Raw genomic sequence first — 15,550 nt, forward strand, 5'->3', positions numbered from 1 at the left:
AAGTCAGATTAAAGGTGGTGTTAAATCCTGACAAAGAATTTATCTGGATTTTTGTGTACACCCTGAAACCCTGTGGGATGGTAAATAATAGCCCAAATTAGCTGATAGCAGAAACTTCAAGCATTTGTGGCAATATGACTGTTGCTATCTGCTTTTAGCAAAACTGATAGTGAGAAACAGAAACAAAACACAGAAAGGAAAATTTTAAGCAATTCATAGCTTGGCAGAAAACAGGATTGTTCAGCATAGAGGAATGCTGGGGTGATGAGGCAGGAGTGGGTAGGTGGGTGGAGGAGCACCCTCATAGAAGCAGGGTAAAGGGAGATACCATGAGGGGTTGCAGAGGGGGAACTGGGAAAGGGGTAACATTTGAAATGTAAATAAACAAAATATCCAATTTAAAAAAAAAGAAAATGGAGTTGTTTAAAAATGCTGTCAGGAAGGGTATAATTACTGAAGACAGCACCATCAAATGAAGCCAAGTAGCATGCACTGGGATAACAGGAAAGACACCATTGATACATATCACAATTGGGAATTCCACACCCATAGCAAGATCAATGGTATGAGTTTGCTTCATACACTTTAAGAATAGGGCCTCGGACCCTGCTATACCTCTCCTGGGCATAGGAATCCACAGGATTCCCTGGCATGCAATAAGGACACATGCTCCACTATGTTCATAGCAGCCTTATTTATAATAGCCAGAAGCTGGAAAGAACCCAGATGTCCCTCAATGGAGGAATGGATAGAGAAAATGTGGTATATTTACACAATGGAATACTACTCTGCAATTCAAAACAATGAATTCATGACATTTTTAGGCAAATGGTTGGAACTGGAAAATATCATCCTAAGTGAGGTAACCCAATCACAAAAGAATACACATGGAATGCAATCACTGATAAGTGGCTATTAATTAACCCAGAAGCTCTGAATACTGAAGACACAATTAGCATATCAAATGACTTCCATGAAGAAGTAAGGAGAGGGCCCTGGTCCTGGAAAGGCTTGATTCAGCATTGTATTTCTCTGCCATCCGAAGTTCTTCAGGTGAGATTTTCTGTGTTTAACTCTGTACCCCATTTTTTTAATTTATTGATATATTTATTTACATTTCAAATGATTTCCCATTTTCTGGACCCCCACTCCCCGAAAGTCCCATCAGTCCCCTTCCCTCCCCCTGTTTTCCCACCCAACCCTTCCCACTTCCCCCTTCTGATTTTGCTCTATACTGCTTCACTGAGTCTTTTCAGAACAAGGGGCCACTCTTCCGTTCTTCTTGTACCTCATTTGATGTGTGGATTATGTTTTGGGTATTCCAGTTTTCTAGGTTAATATCCACTTATTAGTGAGTGCATACCATGATTCATCTTTTGAGTCTGGGTTATCTCACTTAGTATGATATTCTCCAGCTCCATCCATTTGCCTAAGAATATCATGAATTCATTGTTTCTAATGGCTGAATAGTACTCCATTGTGTATATATACCACATTTTTTGCATCCACTCTTCTGTTGAGGGATACCTGGGTTCTTTCCAACTTCTGGCAATTATAAATAGGGCTGCTATGAACATAGTGGAACATGTATCCTTATTACATGCTGGGGAATCTTTTGGGTATATGCCCAGGAGTGGCATAGCAGGATCTTCTGGAAGTGAGGTGCCCAGTTTTTGGAGGAACCGCCAGACTGATTTCCAGAGTGGTTGTACCAATTTGCAACCCCACCAGCAGTGGAGGAGTGTTCCTCTTTCTCCACATCCTCACCAACACCTGCTGTCTCCTGAATTTTTAATCTTAGCCATTCTGACTGGTGTAAGGTGAAATCTCAGGGTTGTTTTGATTTGCATTTCCCTAATGACTAATGAAGTTGAACATTTTTTAAGGTGTTTCTCCACCATCTGAAGTTCTTCAGGTGAGAATTCTTTGTTTAACTCTGTACCCCATTTTTTAATAGGGTTGTTTGGTTTTCTCGAGTCTAACTTCTTGAGTTATATATTGGATATTAGCCCTCTATCTGATGTAGGATTGGTGAAGATCTTTTCCAAATTTGTTGGTTGCCGATTTGTCCTTTTGATGGTGTCCTTTGCCTTACAGAAACTTTGTGATTTTATGAGGTCCCATTTGTCAATTCTTGATCTTAGAGCATATGCTATTGGTGTTCTGTTCAGAAACTTTCTCCCTATACCGATGTCCTCAAGGGTTTTCCCCAGTTTCTTTTCTATTAGCTTGAGAGTGTCTGGCTTTATGTGGAGGTCCTTGATCCATTTGGATTTGAGCTTAGTACAAGGAGACAAGGATGGATCAATTCGCATTCTTCTGCATGCTGACCTCCAGTTGAACCAGCACCACTTGTTGAAAAGGCTATCTTTTTTCCATTGGATGTTTTCAGCCCCTTTGTCGAGGATCAAGTGGCCATAGGTGTGTGGTTTCATTTCTGGATCTTCAATCCTGTTCCATTGATCTGCCTGCCTGTCACTGTACCAATACCATGCAGTTTTTAACACTATTGCTCTGTAGTATTGCTTGAGGTCAGGGATACTGATTCCCCCAGAATTTCTTTTGTTGCTGAGAATAGTTTTAGCTATCCTGGGTTTTTTGTTATTCCAGATGAATTTGAGAATTGCTTTTTCTAACTCTGTGAAGAATTGAGTTGGGATTTTGATGGGTATTGCATTGTAGGGGAGTACCAGGACAGAGAAACGGGAGGGAGGTGATTGGAGAAAGGGTGGAGAGAAGAGGGCTTATGGGACATATGGGGAGGGGGGAACTGGGAAAGGGGGAAGCATTTGGAATGTAAACAAAGAATTTAGAAGAAAGAAAGAAAGAAAGAAAGAAAGGAAGGAAGGAAGGAAGGAAGGAAGGAAGGAAGGAGGAAAAAGGAAGGAAGGAATGAAAAAGAAAGAAAGAAAGAAAGAAAGAAAGAAAGAAAGAAAGAAAGAAAGAAAGAAAGGAAGAAAGAAAGAAAGAAAGAAAGAAAGAAAGAAAGAAAGAAAGAAAGAAAGAAAGAAAGAAAGAAAGAAAGAAAGAAAGAAAGAAAGAAAGAAAAAGATTCAGTGGCAAAACTTGAAAAAAAAAAAAAAGAATAGAGCCTCAGAATGGACCACATACCCTGAACTAAGTCAGGTGTCATTTCCATAGAACTCCACAAAGCAAGGGACTCAAACTTCTACAGTCATGGTCCAAGCAGGCACAGGTACAGCTCATATTGGCACCAGATCTTTGTGGCATCTGTGTGATGTTGCTCTCCCAAGTATGAACAAAACAGGAGTTACAGATTTATGGTGGCTTCCACTACATTTTTAGAGGAAAGAAGAGGAGGCCAGTCAGGATCTCTGCAAGTAGCCTGTGATAGGATGGCATGCAGAGCTGTGAGAATGTTGCCATCATCACCATGAAGACAAGAGGGTGGTAGAGAGATACCAGGAATGTGGATACTGCCAAAGAAGCTCCAGGTGGTGTGCAAAGAGCTAGCACAAGGGAGGGCTTATAAAAGCTGCAACCAAGAAGGCTGTATGAGTGGCCCCGGTTGTCTACACTGACACTGACCAATTACAGCCATCAATTTGACTCATTGCCATTAAACACTCGAATTGTGACCAGTCAGCACAGAAATATATTAGTCTAAAACACAAGTTGGGTTTCAAAGACTTAATAAAAAGAACATAAAATATCCAAATAATTTTTTGTTCTCATTATGTACAGAAGTGATCATAAATGTTTTGATTAGACTTAGGTAAAATATATTAAAATGAAATGACAGTAAATGTTTTACTTATCTATTTATTCTTTTAAATGAAATGCATAGGCATTTATCATACAATATAGGCCTTTGGTCTCTGCACCAGTGTTTTCACAGAGCACAACCCGACTTCCTTTGCTTCATTCATCTGTCTTTTGCACATTTGCTTGTTTGAACATTGGGATCTTTAATCCCAAATGTCAACCGGTAAGGCCCAGAACTGCCTAGGAGACAGAGCCCTGGGCATGACTGTGTGGATTATCTTGATTGGTTTAATTGGAATAGAAGGACCTACTCACTGTGGATGACACCACTCCCTGGCTAGAATCCTAAACCCTATAAATGGAGATGGAGAATTGAGCAGTAGCATTCATTTATAGTCTCTGAACTCATGGGTAGAAAAAGGGGCTTTATTTCAGGTTACAGTCACCTTCTATCACTGAGGAGAGTTGGGGCAAGAACCTGGAACCAGGATGTGGTGGTTTGAATATGTTTGGCCCAGGGAGTAGCACTATTAGGAGGTGTGATCTTGTTGAAAGAAGTATGTCATTGTGGGTATGGGCTTTAAGACCCTAGTCCTAGGTGCCTGGAAGCCAGTATTTTTCTAGTGGCCTTCAGATGAACGTGTAGAACTCTCAACTCCTTCTGCACCATGCTGCCATGCTCCTACCTTGATGATAATAGACTGAACCTCTGGACCTGTAAGCCAGCCCCAATTAAATGTTGTTCTTCTAAGAGTTGCTTTGATTGTGGTGTCTGTTCACAGCAATTAAAGCTCTAACTAATACAAAGGCGATGATACAGAAGCTATAGAGGAGTGCTGCTTACTGGCTTGTTCCTAAAAATTTCCCAATTTGCTTTATTTATTTATTTATTTATTTATTTATTTATTTATTTATTATTAAAATAGATTTTTCATTCAATATATTCTAATTACAGTTTCTCTTCCCCATACTTTTCCTAGTTCCTCTTCCTCCCATCCCAATCCACACCCTAAACAGGTATCTAAGTAATAATAATAATAAAATAAAAATAAATAAATAAAACCAAACAAATTGTAAAAAGACAAATAAGAATTTTAAATAAGAAATACAAATAAATATAAAAACAAATAAATAAAATATTCAAAGAAAAAAACATAAGCAGCACATATAGATGCAGAGACACACACGTTCATACAGGAATTCCATAAAACCACTAAACTGGAAGCCATAATATATATGGAAATGATCCTTAACATTTTAAAAGACTGCCCTGACTTTACATTTTGAGACCAAAAACCTCCAAAGATGCCAGTGGGTCCACTTTGTGTTGGTCATCTACTGGTGGGCCTACACTTAAGAGTTCTTTGTTTCCCCCATAAGATTCCATTGAACAGAATTAAGTTTTCCATTCAAGTAGCTATCAATTGGAGATAGTTCCTGGGCTAGGGACAGGGTTTGGTATGTGTCCACTTCTTTCAGCTCTAGGATCCCATCTGGTGCAGACCCATCTGGCTCTGTATTGCCATAGTCTCTGGGAGTTCATATAAGCACAGCCCTATAGTGTCTAGAAGGCCTCAATTCCTTGGTGAGTACTGTCCATCTCCTCTGGCTATAATACTCTATCCACCTCCTCTCTTAAAGAGTTCCTGAGCCCTGGAGAAGGGGGTGATATGGAGGGGTTAACGGAGACATCCCTTTCAGGCTGATACTCTTTGTTAATTGATTATGGAAGCAATACGACCAGGTGCTTCAACCTCCTGATGCCTTGACTTCACCACCATGATGGACCTCATCTTGAACTGAGAGAGGAAACATTTTCTCCATTAAGTTTCTTTTCTTGAATATTTTATCATAGTGGAGAGGAGGGCCACCATGGGATGCTAGTTTGGGAACCAGGTGCAGATGCAGCACGTGATCTCCTATAGCTCTTTGTCCTTTGAGCAGTGTTCCATACTACTTCAGCAAAGGCATCTCCTACCTACTGTGCTACCCTCGAGTGTGCATCCTGCACATGGTGCTGCCATTTGTAGTGTTCTATCTGATCTACAAAAGCAAGAATCCAGTCAAGTATGAAAATGACAAGTGCGCAGCCTGCATCTGGATGAATTTCTTGCCCTTGAAAGACCCTCCTCTGGGAGAGGAGTCTACATTGTAGTGCCTTGAAGACAATAAATGACAGATGGACTTGTAAAAAAAAAAGATATTTTATCACAGTGATATCACAGTGATAACAAAGCAAAGGCAAACATTTAAATGCCAGTTTCTGCTGGGCAGACATCTGTAGGGTGTAGCCTTCGCCCTTCTCATATTGTTCAATGAGATGTAGGTGGCTGGAGAACATAATATTCATCTTTTAATCATCTACATATGACAGTATAATTATATACTGACAACTTAGATCAATTATAGACTAACACAGTGATGGCACTGGTACAAGTCAGGACTGTAGCAAATGTCAAGGCTGTCAACTGTACTTCCTCCCCACCCCCCCAAAAAAAGTCACAGCTTTATGATAAGGGAATTCATGGTTATTAAAAAGAAAAAGAAAAAAAATACTAGGTACTTACTTAGGGTTTCTGTGTTTCAACAAAATGCCATGACCAAAAACCAAGTTGGGGAAGAAGGGGTTTATTCAGGTTATACCTCCACATCATAGTCTATCACTGAAGAATATCAGGATGGGAACTCAAACAGGGCAGGAGGAACCTAGTGACAGGAGCTGATACAGAGGTCATGAAGGGGTGCTGCTTACTGGCTTGCTCCACATGGCTTGTTCAGCCTGCCTTCTTACAGAACTCAGGACCACCAGCTAAGGGATGAAACCACCCTCTAGGCTGGGCCTTCCCCCAGATGGTCACTAACCGAGATAAATGCTTTAAGCTGGATTTCATGGAGGCATTTCCTCAACTGAGGCTCCTTCCTCTCTGATGACTCAACCTTGGGTCACATTGTCACATAAAACCAGCCAGCACACTAAGCCAACTGCTTGTCTTCGTTTAATTTAAAAGCAACTTTTTCTATCGTTTGCTTTTTGTGATGTTTTTATCTGATAGGAATTAAAATTAGAAAAAAATTCAAGGGGCTCAGTGCTAATTCTGAACATACTGTTGTGAATTTAAAAGGAAATCTAAAGGAAGGTATTCCCGTGGGAGGAAAGAGAAAAGTCAGAGAATTTATTAGTCAGATTTTTTTGTTGTTGTTGCTATGACAAAAACACTTGAGGCAGGCTATATGGGGAAGATGTTAATTTAGCTTTTTTTTTTTATATGCTGGTCATCCGTACAGTATTGATCATGAAGTTACATGGGTTTCTGTCTACTTTCTTGCTTTTATTCTGGCCTTATCCTCCTATCCCATTTTATCCTGAATGTTTAATAGTATGGGCAGAGTGGTACATTAGCATAATCTTCCAATCAACATAAACCAAAGGCCTACTGAGGGCCTGATTCAATATATGTGAGCTATCCTGGGGGATAAATAAACCCTAAGTGCTAGTAGTGCGACACATTGCCCTGTGACAATTCCAAAGTAGTGTTTCTGACCTTGCACTTGGAGAAAGAGGAAAGACCATTCTCTTACAGATGTCTTGGGGGCTTTGGAACAGTCAAAAATGGGAAAACAGTAGTTGGCCATTTTATTAGCACTAAGGTCAGTTCATTTATACTTGAGAATCCCTAGTAGAACCTCTTATATAGCTAAGTCAGGGCTTAGAGGTTCAATTGACCTCAAAAGTCTCTTGCAAACTCTTGCTCTCCTGAGTATCTGCCTTATACTGTAGGTATTTTAAGAATTTTTTTACCTATACTTAAGTGACTTTGTTATTTCTTCATTGACTTCAAAGGAGTCTTTTTCTTGGAATGCATTCTGAAACTTGAAGTACAAAAAGTCAGGACCTGTTAAATAAATAAATAAATAAATAGATAGATAAATAAATAGACAAATAAATAAATAAATAAATAATGTTCTTCTCCTTGAGGATTCATTCAGCAAAAAGACAATAGTAGTTAGTTCATTTGGAGACCACTTGTCCTCTTGACCCAAGAAGTTAGGAACAGAGGCAAGTCTACAAGGAGAACCTGCCCCTATTCATATCTTGTTGCTTGTCCAAAGTTTAACTTCTAAAAATAAATTATGCCTCCATAAAGACCACATTGTCAACAAAACCAGGCTATCAAAATTCTAATTGTCATCTGAGCCCCTACTCTTAACCCTCCATGTTCTAGAGGGCATCTTCAGCGATCAGGGGCAACCTATCTGGCTCAAATTTAAAAGATTTCTTCAAACACTGTTCTGGAAATTCTGTCATATCTACCTCAAATCCATCTATTTAGGTGTGTAAGCAGTTCACTTAAATACAACCATTGTCCTCCTTCATTGCATCAGATGGAAACAAAGAAGGAAAGAGGAAAAATGAGAAGGGAGGTTTGTAGCCAGAAGCAGAGATAATGATACACATGCATTTGGATATATCTGCCTTGGGCTGAAGAGATGGCTCAGTGGTTAAGAGACCAGACAGCTCTTCCATAGGACCTGAGTTCAATTCCCAGCAACCCCATGGTGGCTTACAACCATCTGTAATGGGACTCAATGCCCTCTTCTGGTGTGTCCGAAGAGAGCAACAGTGTGCTCACAAAAAAATTAAAAAAGAAGGAAAGTAAAAGAAAAAAGACAGAGAGAGAGAGAGAGAGAGAGAGAGAGAGAGAGAGGAAAAAGAAAGAAAGAAAGAAAGAAAGAAAGAAAGAAAGAAAGAAAGAAAGAAAGAAAGAAAGAAAGAAAGAAAAAGAAAAAGATATATCTGCCTCCTGCATCAAATAAGGTAGGAAGAATGACTTGGGAGGTGGTCTTGAACCCCAGCTTTATGTTATCAGACAGCATCCAAAGAGAGGTCAAAAGTCCATATTTGAGGACACTATTAATAATTCAGTTCTCTTGTCTTCTATGTTATTTGTTATCATAAAATAAAAACTTGATGCTTAAAATAACACATCACATCATAATTTCTTTAAACTGGAAATGTAGTCCAAATGAGTCTAACTCACACAAGTTCTCTCAAGGGTGGAGAGAGGTTGCTAAGCTGTCTCAGGAAGGGCTCTGGTCCTATCTGGATGATTAACTTCCAGATGGTTAACTTCTGGAGTGGTTACTTCCAGATTCATTCATGTGGCTGTGGGCAGGACAAAATGTCTCTCCCTAAGGATTTTGCTAGACCTAATATTGGTTGACTCCAGAAAAGCCATTTTTGTCAAGACACCAGTATAAATTCCTGAAAAGAAGCATGTCTGCAAAGACCGAATGACAGATTAAAAGGCGGGAATGTGGAAAGATTGGAATATTGCAGGACAGAAGGCTATTCAACTTGTCCTGGGCTATCCTTATCCCCCATAAGCCATTCCTTGTATGCCTCTGTGTCAGAAACAACACACTGTGACTAATAGATTAAAAATCTCTTAGAAACTATTAACTTAACAGACCAGTAGTTTCTACAAACCTTAAAGGTCATTTTGCAGGCCATCCCCATCCCTGATGTACCTACTAATGTATCTTAAAATTATATCAATTTATGATTTCTTTGTTCTATAAAACTATAACATTTCATGAGGCTGCTTCCATGTGAAAACATGGAATTGAGGTAACCTAAATCTATGTTCCCAGGCAATGGTCACTCAAATTTGACTGTAGAATAAACTCTTATTTCTCTTTTAAGGTAAAAACTGAGGTGTTTTCTGCTTGTTTGTTTCTTTGTTTGTTTGTTTTGAATTATTTTTGTTTGTTCCTGAATAGCAAATACAAAAGCATGATCATGATTTTGTTGTTAAAACAGAGAAGCACTGATAACCAGTTGCTATTTCTACTCTCTAGCCTCATTTTGATTTTTTTATAATACTTTGTAGTGAGGAGTTTCCACAGTGCTAAGGAACACAGGAGTAACATACCCTTGCAGCAATATATATTCTAAAATAAGAACATTACAATGTGTCCAGAAATTAAAGCTACACTGGCCTCACATCCTAAACTTAGTTGTAAAAGAACAAGGTAATTTATGAGGTGTATCCCAACACTTCTACTATACTGTCTTCAGACCTGGATCAGTTACTCCAGGATCCATTCTGCAAGGTAAGGTTATATACGAGCATAAAGGGCAGAAGTGGCTAGACTCACCTCGAGGGCTTCCCATTACATTCTCCATTGTTGATTCATCCCAAGGTAGACTGCATTTTCTTTAATAGAGTTACAGAATATGCTTCTTAATGTTTTATATATCAATTAGAGGTGAGGTATAAAAAAATACTACCACATGATGAATGATTTTGCCAGAAACAATTTGACTGAAAGCAATTTCGTGGAAACAAGAGTGATCCAAAATCAATTTGGTCAAAACATATCCTAGTCACTGGAGGAATAGAAATATAAAAGCAAAATACAAGTAGAAGTCCCCAAATCCTGAAAGGCAGATGAAAATTACTAAAGACTAATAAAAGGTTGCAAAAGTACTTTCTGTCGTGAACCAAAATAAACAGTGTCCTGAAACTGGAGACAGACTACTAATATTCCACAAATTATCATATTGGTCAGCTTGTTTCATAAGAAATTGTATTGAGCCAAATTGCTCTCAGCTGAATTGCCCTATCCCATTAGAAAATACAACTTCTCCTAACAATGTGGTGGGAAGGCTATGGCCAGCTTAGAGTAAGATTTCCAGGACAAGTAATTAAGTGTTAATTGGCCAAGAGACGGTGCTAAGCAATTGATCATCCTGGAACTTGGTCTTTTGAAATATCAATAATTTATAATTTTTGCCTTTTCTTTGAGTCAGGAATTAGGAAATATCTTAGACAAAGTCATTAGAATCTATCATGAAATGGTAATCAGATGCTAGCTGAGGCTGTAATTGATTGAAGGCTGATCCACTGGAACTGGTTCCTAAGTGGTCCAATAGCATAGCTGTCAGCTTAGCCTCTGCACATGAACCTCGCAGACAGGCATTTGGAGTGGGTCATCACAGATATGACTAACAGCTTGCCCCAAAGTGAAGGAACCAGGATAGGAAGATAGGAGCTTATGGCCTTATCACTGGAGGGAAGCCACATGCTTTCAATCCCACCAGTCTCTTAGTGACATAGTCTCATCTGATTTAAAGAGACAGTGCACTACAGAGGTGTGAATTCCATAAAGCGTTAGCCATTGGGTATTTTCCTAAAGTTTAGGTGTCATATAAACAAAAACGATGAGCCACTACCAGCCAGATTCCCATAGCATCTAGTCCTTCTTTCTTATTTGAAAGATAATGATTGTTCTCTCCTTGGTTCACAAAAACCCTAAGTCTAAGGAAGTTCAGGTTTCAACTGCATCTAAGTTGGATAGTTCAAGCACAATGTATGAAGAGCCAGCCTTATACACTAGGCTGCCTTGCTCAGTCAAATTCCAGGTCTACTGCTTTGGGGCTAGAACTATAATTCCTCTAGAATTCTGCAGGAAAAAAAGTGGCATTGTGTATTTAAAGGGGGAAAAATCATCAAATGCAAATACCCTGGGGAGAGGTAACACGCTAGCCTAAATTTGCATGGAGGTGTGAATGATGTGTGACAGACCATTTCCTGAGCTACATTCATAAAGGCCAGGCAACAAATAGAAAGTGGAAAGGGCCCTATGAGAAGCAAGGGTGAGGCATCCAGGGAAGTGGAAGTAAAAGCTCTGACATCACCGCTTTTTCCAGAGTCCACACTTCTCCCACAGCAGTTCAAAGAGAGAATTATAGAAAGTTAGACCTACTGCCCAAAGGATAGTAATGAGCCCTAAAATAGAGTACAGTTAGGAATCAGCAATCTAAAGAAAAGTCATTTTTAGATTGGGATCCAAACCCTATGGTTTATATTGTAACTCATTTGTGCATTTTGATTAATGGCTTCTGCAGATGTGTGACTCTGCACACTCTGGCTCTCACAACTCAGATAGGGCACAGTATCAATAGGAGAGGAGTAGGGACTGAAGGAGTGGCACAGAGTGAAGATACACTCATAAAAACACACTTGGCCCAGGAATGAATAACCACTGCCAAGCTTGTGTTGGTCCTTTACACCACCTGGCGTTGCCCCAAACAGGCAGAAAAATCGTCCATCAATATGAGTTTGTATTTCCAGGAATGACTAAGAGCTGGCTATATAAAGAATGCTTTAAGCCAAATTCCATGACAATGACCTTCAAAAAGCAAGGAGGGGTGTTCAAATGTCTCCATGGTCCTGCAATTTGGTTGCATCAAATATTGCTCAGGATCACTCCCAAATACCTGAAAGTTGTTCCAACAAAATCATTTTATTCAAGTCAATTGCAACTTATGCTCACAGGTTAAAATTTTGAAAAACAATCAGGGGGGAGGCAGAGCAATTCCTAACTCCTGTTCTATGACTCCTTTCTTTTCTCTCAGACCTAACAGTGCTACCACATTCTCTTTCTACTAAGACAGTTTTGCTGCTTCCATCTCTTTCTTTTAAATATCCATTGTCAAGAGTTTTGCCATTACCACTGAAGAGCCTACAGATCATCTCGTTTTCCTACCACCTCAGGCAACCTGTATGGTTTGTATTTTGACTTTAAAGGGAAATCCATCAGTTCAACAACAAATGTCAAACACACAGATAGACAGGGAGGGGGGAGAAGGAAAGAGAGAGAGATTGTCCAAATGCCCATAGACATGAAGGTACTTTCAGCAAAGTCCTTCACAGATAAGACCCTGTTTATGAAATGTTATCTCCAGCAAGAGTATGAAAGTAAGCCCTTGACTGTAGGAACCAAAGGCTCTAAAATGACATCTGTCTGCTTTCTTTATGGTTGCCTCAAAAGAGAATTGTTGTGTATCTTCTCCAGTGTTGTGAGTGAACTACCTAACATATAATAGACACTCAGTAACTACACATGAGATTTATGTGACAATAAACTGCCCAAGAGTTGAAAGAAGTCTATTTTGATTCCTCCTCTAATGGTTATGGCCTAACCAATGACATAACATCTTCTAAATATTAAGTATTTTTAAGCTCTCGATCTAAATCCATAGCTTATACTCATCTGAATTGCCTGCACTCTTTTCTTACTCTCTGTCCATGACATACAAATGCATAGATACCTATCTTTCAACTCTGCAGTCCCTACTTATTGTCATTCTTTGGACAGATAGTTTTCTATTTCTATGGACAAAACAAAATTTAAAATCTCATCTTAGAAAACGGAAAGTTTAGGGAAAAAAGCTATCTACTTGTCTTACTATATCCCACTCAAAGACCAATGGTATCCATTCACACATTCTTGTATTAGCCCACTTACTATTTCACCAAGAATTGAGTGATGTCTGATGCAAAGACACATTCAACATAGAGCCTCTAGGAGTTGAAATTCAGTAATGAAATTCAACATCTGCCCCCCCACCAAAAAAAGGAAAAGGAAGGAAGGGGGGAAGGCAAGGAGGGAGGGAGGGAGAGAGGTGGGGAGGGAGAGAGAAGAAAGAAAAAAGAAAGAAAGAAAGAGAGAGAGAGAGAGAGAGAGAGAGAGAGGGAGGGAGGGAGGAAGGAAGGAAGGAAGGAAGGAAGGAAGGAAGGAAGGAAGGAAGGAAGGAAGGAAGGAAGGAAAGAAGGAAAGAGGAATTTGTGATGCTGAACTACCAACCGCCAAGTTTCTACAGGGCTGAATCTCATTTTAGTGATGATAATTATAGGCAAACTAACATTAGAAGTCTGTATTGTGTGCCAGGTGCCGTACTGGACACTTTCCATGTGTCACAGAAAATTATCACTATGAAGCCTGAGAAATGTCCTTAGATTCTGTTTTATTACATTGGAGCAGGAGATATACTCACTCTTCCAGAATCCCCTGGCTGTTGTGAGGCCAACAACTGAGTCGCAGGTAACACAAGCAACTGTAACTAACAAGTCTCAGATCTTGCCTGTGTTTATGGAGCTGTAATCCCACCAGAGGTAACTTTGACTTTGGATATTATTAAGTGTTGGGTTAAACTTACATTGCTCCCAAACTTCTCAAAAAGCTTAACGTCAAGTTAGACACAAAGGAGGTGACTAAGTCTCCAAGAATAAACTTTAATGAAACCAAGAATGAGCCCACTGGGAAAGGCTTGGGGTCAATTAAACCTTTTTCAAAATAATAATTCCATGTCCTTACATTTTCTATCATGTGAGCTACTTTCTTCTCCATCACCTGGTCCTCAGCCTCATCTCCCCATACCCAGGTATAAATTATTTTACATGCATTGGCATTTGGGCACATTGAACAACGAACACCATCCAAAACACTTTTAAGTTTGAAGACCTCCTTCTGAGAATCAGGAAAGTAGAGAGAGCATTGCCAGGTGTATGAGTTCTTGGTATGAGCCGAATGCAGTGTGCCAGATCACTAGAACAGACGAGAAGACTTTTCAGTGTCCAGATGAGCCAATGACCTGGCTTAAATTCCTGAAATATAAATTGACTGCATTTTGTGAAAAGATTCTCTGTTATAGCTGAAATCTGGCAGGAGGAACAGCAAGCTGAGGAAAATTTCTCCCCTCTTTAAATTGAAACCCCCAGGGATATGGAGTTTCACTTTTAAGTAGGTTTGGTTCCCAATGAATTCAGTGTTGTTGAACTTTATATTTTGGATTCCAGAAAATGTCCACTAAAACGAAACTTGACCATTTATGCTCATAAAATTCCATACCATTTAGTACATCTACTAGTACCTGAAGTGATGAGCAGACATCTTGACTCAGTTTAATGGAGTAAGCACCTGATAAAGCAGAGTCTGCAGGAGCATTTCTGGAATTTCATAATTAACAAGAATTGTCATGATTGTTCTAGCAAAATCTACTGTGGGCAAATTGTAGAAATGGAACTATCTACATATTCCTTTTGTATAGTTGAACATAATTAAAAAGGCACCTAGAATAGATACAAAGATTGTCAACTTGGTGGGGTCGAGAATCTTTTAGAAGGTTTGTCTGTCAGAGAGCTTATTGATCAGATGAACTGAAATGGAAAGACCTACCCCAGACATGAGTGGCAGCATTGGGTGGTGTCTGGATTTGGGTTTCATTGCTGTGAAGAAACACCGTGACCATGGCAACTCTTAGAAAGGAAAACATTTAATTTAGGGCTGGCTTAGATTTTCAGAGATTTACTCCATTATAATCATGGTGGGAAACATGGCAGAGAGCAAGCAGGCCTAAGGCTGGAGAGGGAACTGGGAGTTCTACATCTTAATCTGAAGGCAGCTAAAAAGAGACTGGGTACCACACTGGGGAGCTTGAGCATAGGAGATCTGAAAGCCCACCCTTTCCTCCACCAAGGTCACACTTACTCCAAGGAGGCCATACCTCCTAATAGTACCACTCCCTATTACAAAACACTCAAGCACATGAATCTCTGAGGACCATTCCTATTCAAGTCACTCCAGACGGGCTAGAGTCTTAGGCATGGAAATGAAAAAAGCAATCCATGCACCAACATTAATCCCTCCTAGCTTCCTGAGTGTGGATATAAAGTGACCACCTGCCTAGTGCTCCTGCCATCATCTCTGTCATAAGGACTTTATACTCAATTGTGAATCAAAATAAACCCTTCTTTAAGTTTATCTAATAGGCATTCATCACAGCAACTATAAAATTAACTAATGCATGCTATGTAGAAGCAGACAGATTTATCTCTATGAGTTTAAGGCTGACCTGGTTTATATACAGAGTGCCCGGACAGCCAGTGAGACCCTGTGCTGAAACAAACAAAGAGTAACTAATTCAGTGCATAAAATCTAAATGATAATTGTATATGATTAGCAACCCCCATGATAT

This window comes from Apodemus sylvaticus, chromosome 4 (genome assembly GCF_947179515.1).
Source record: "Apodemus sylvaticus chromosome 4, mApoSyl1.1, whole genome shotgun sequence".
NCBI lineage: Eukaryota > Metazoa > Chordata > Mammalia > Rodentia > Muridae > Apodemus > Apodemus sylvaticus.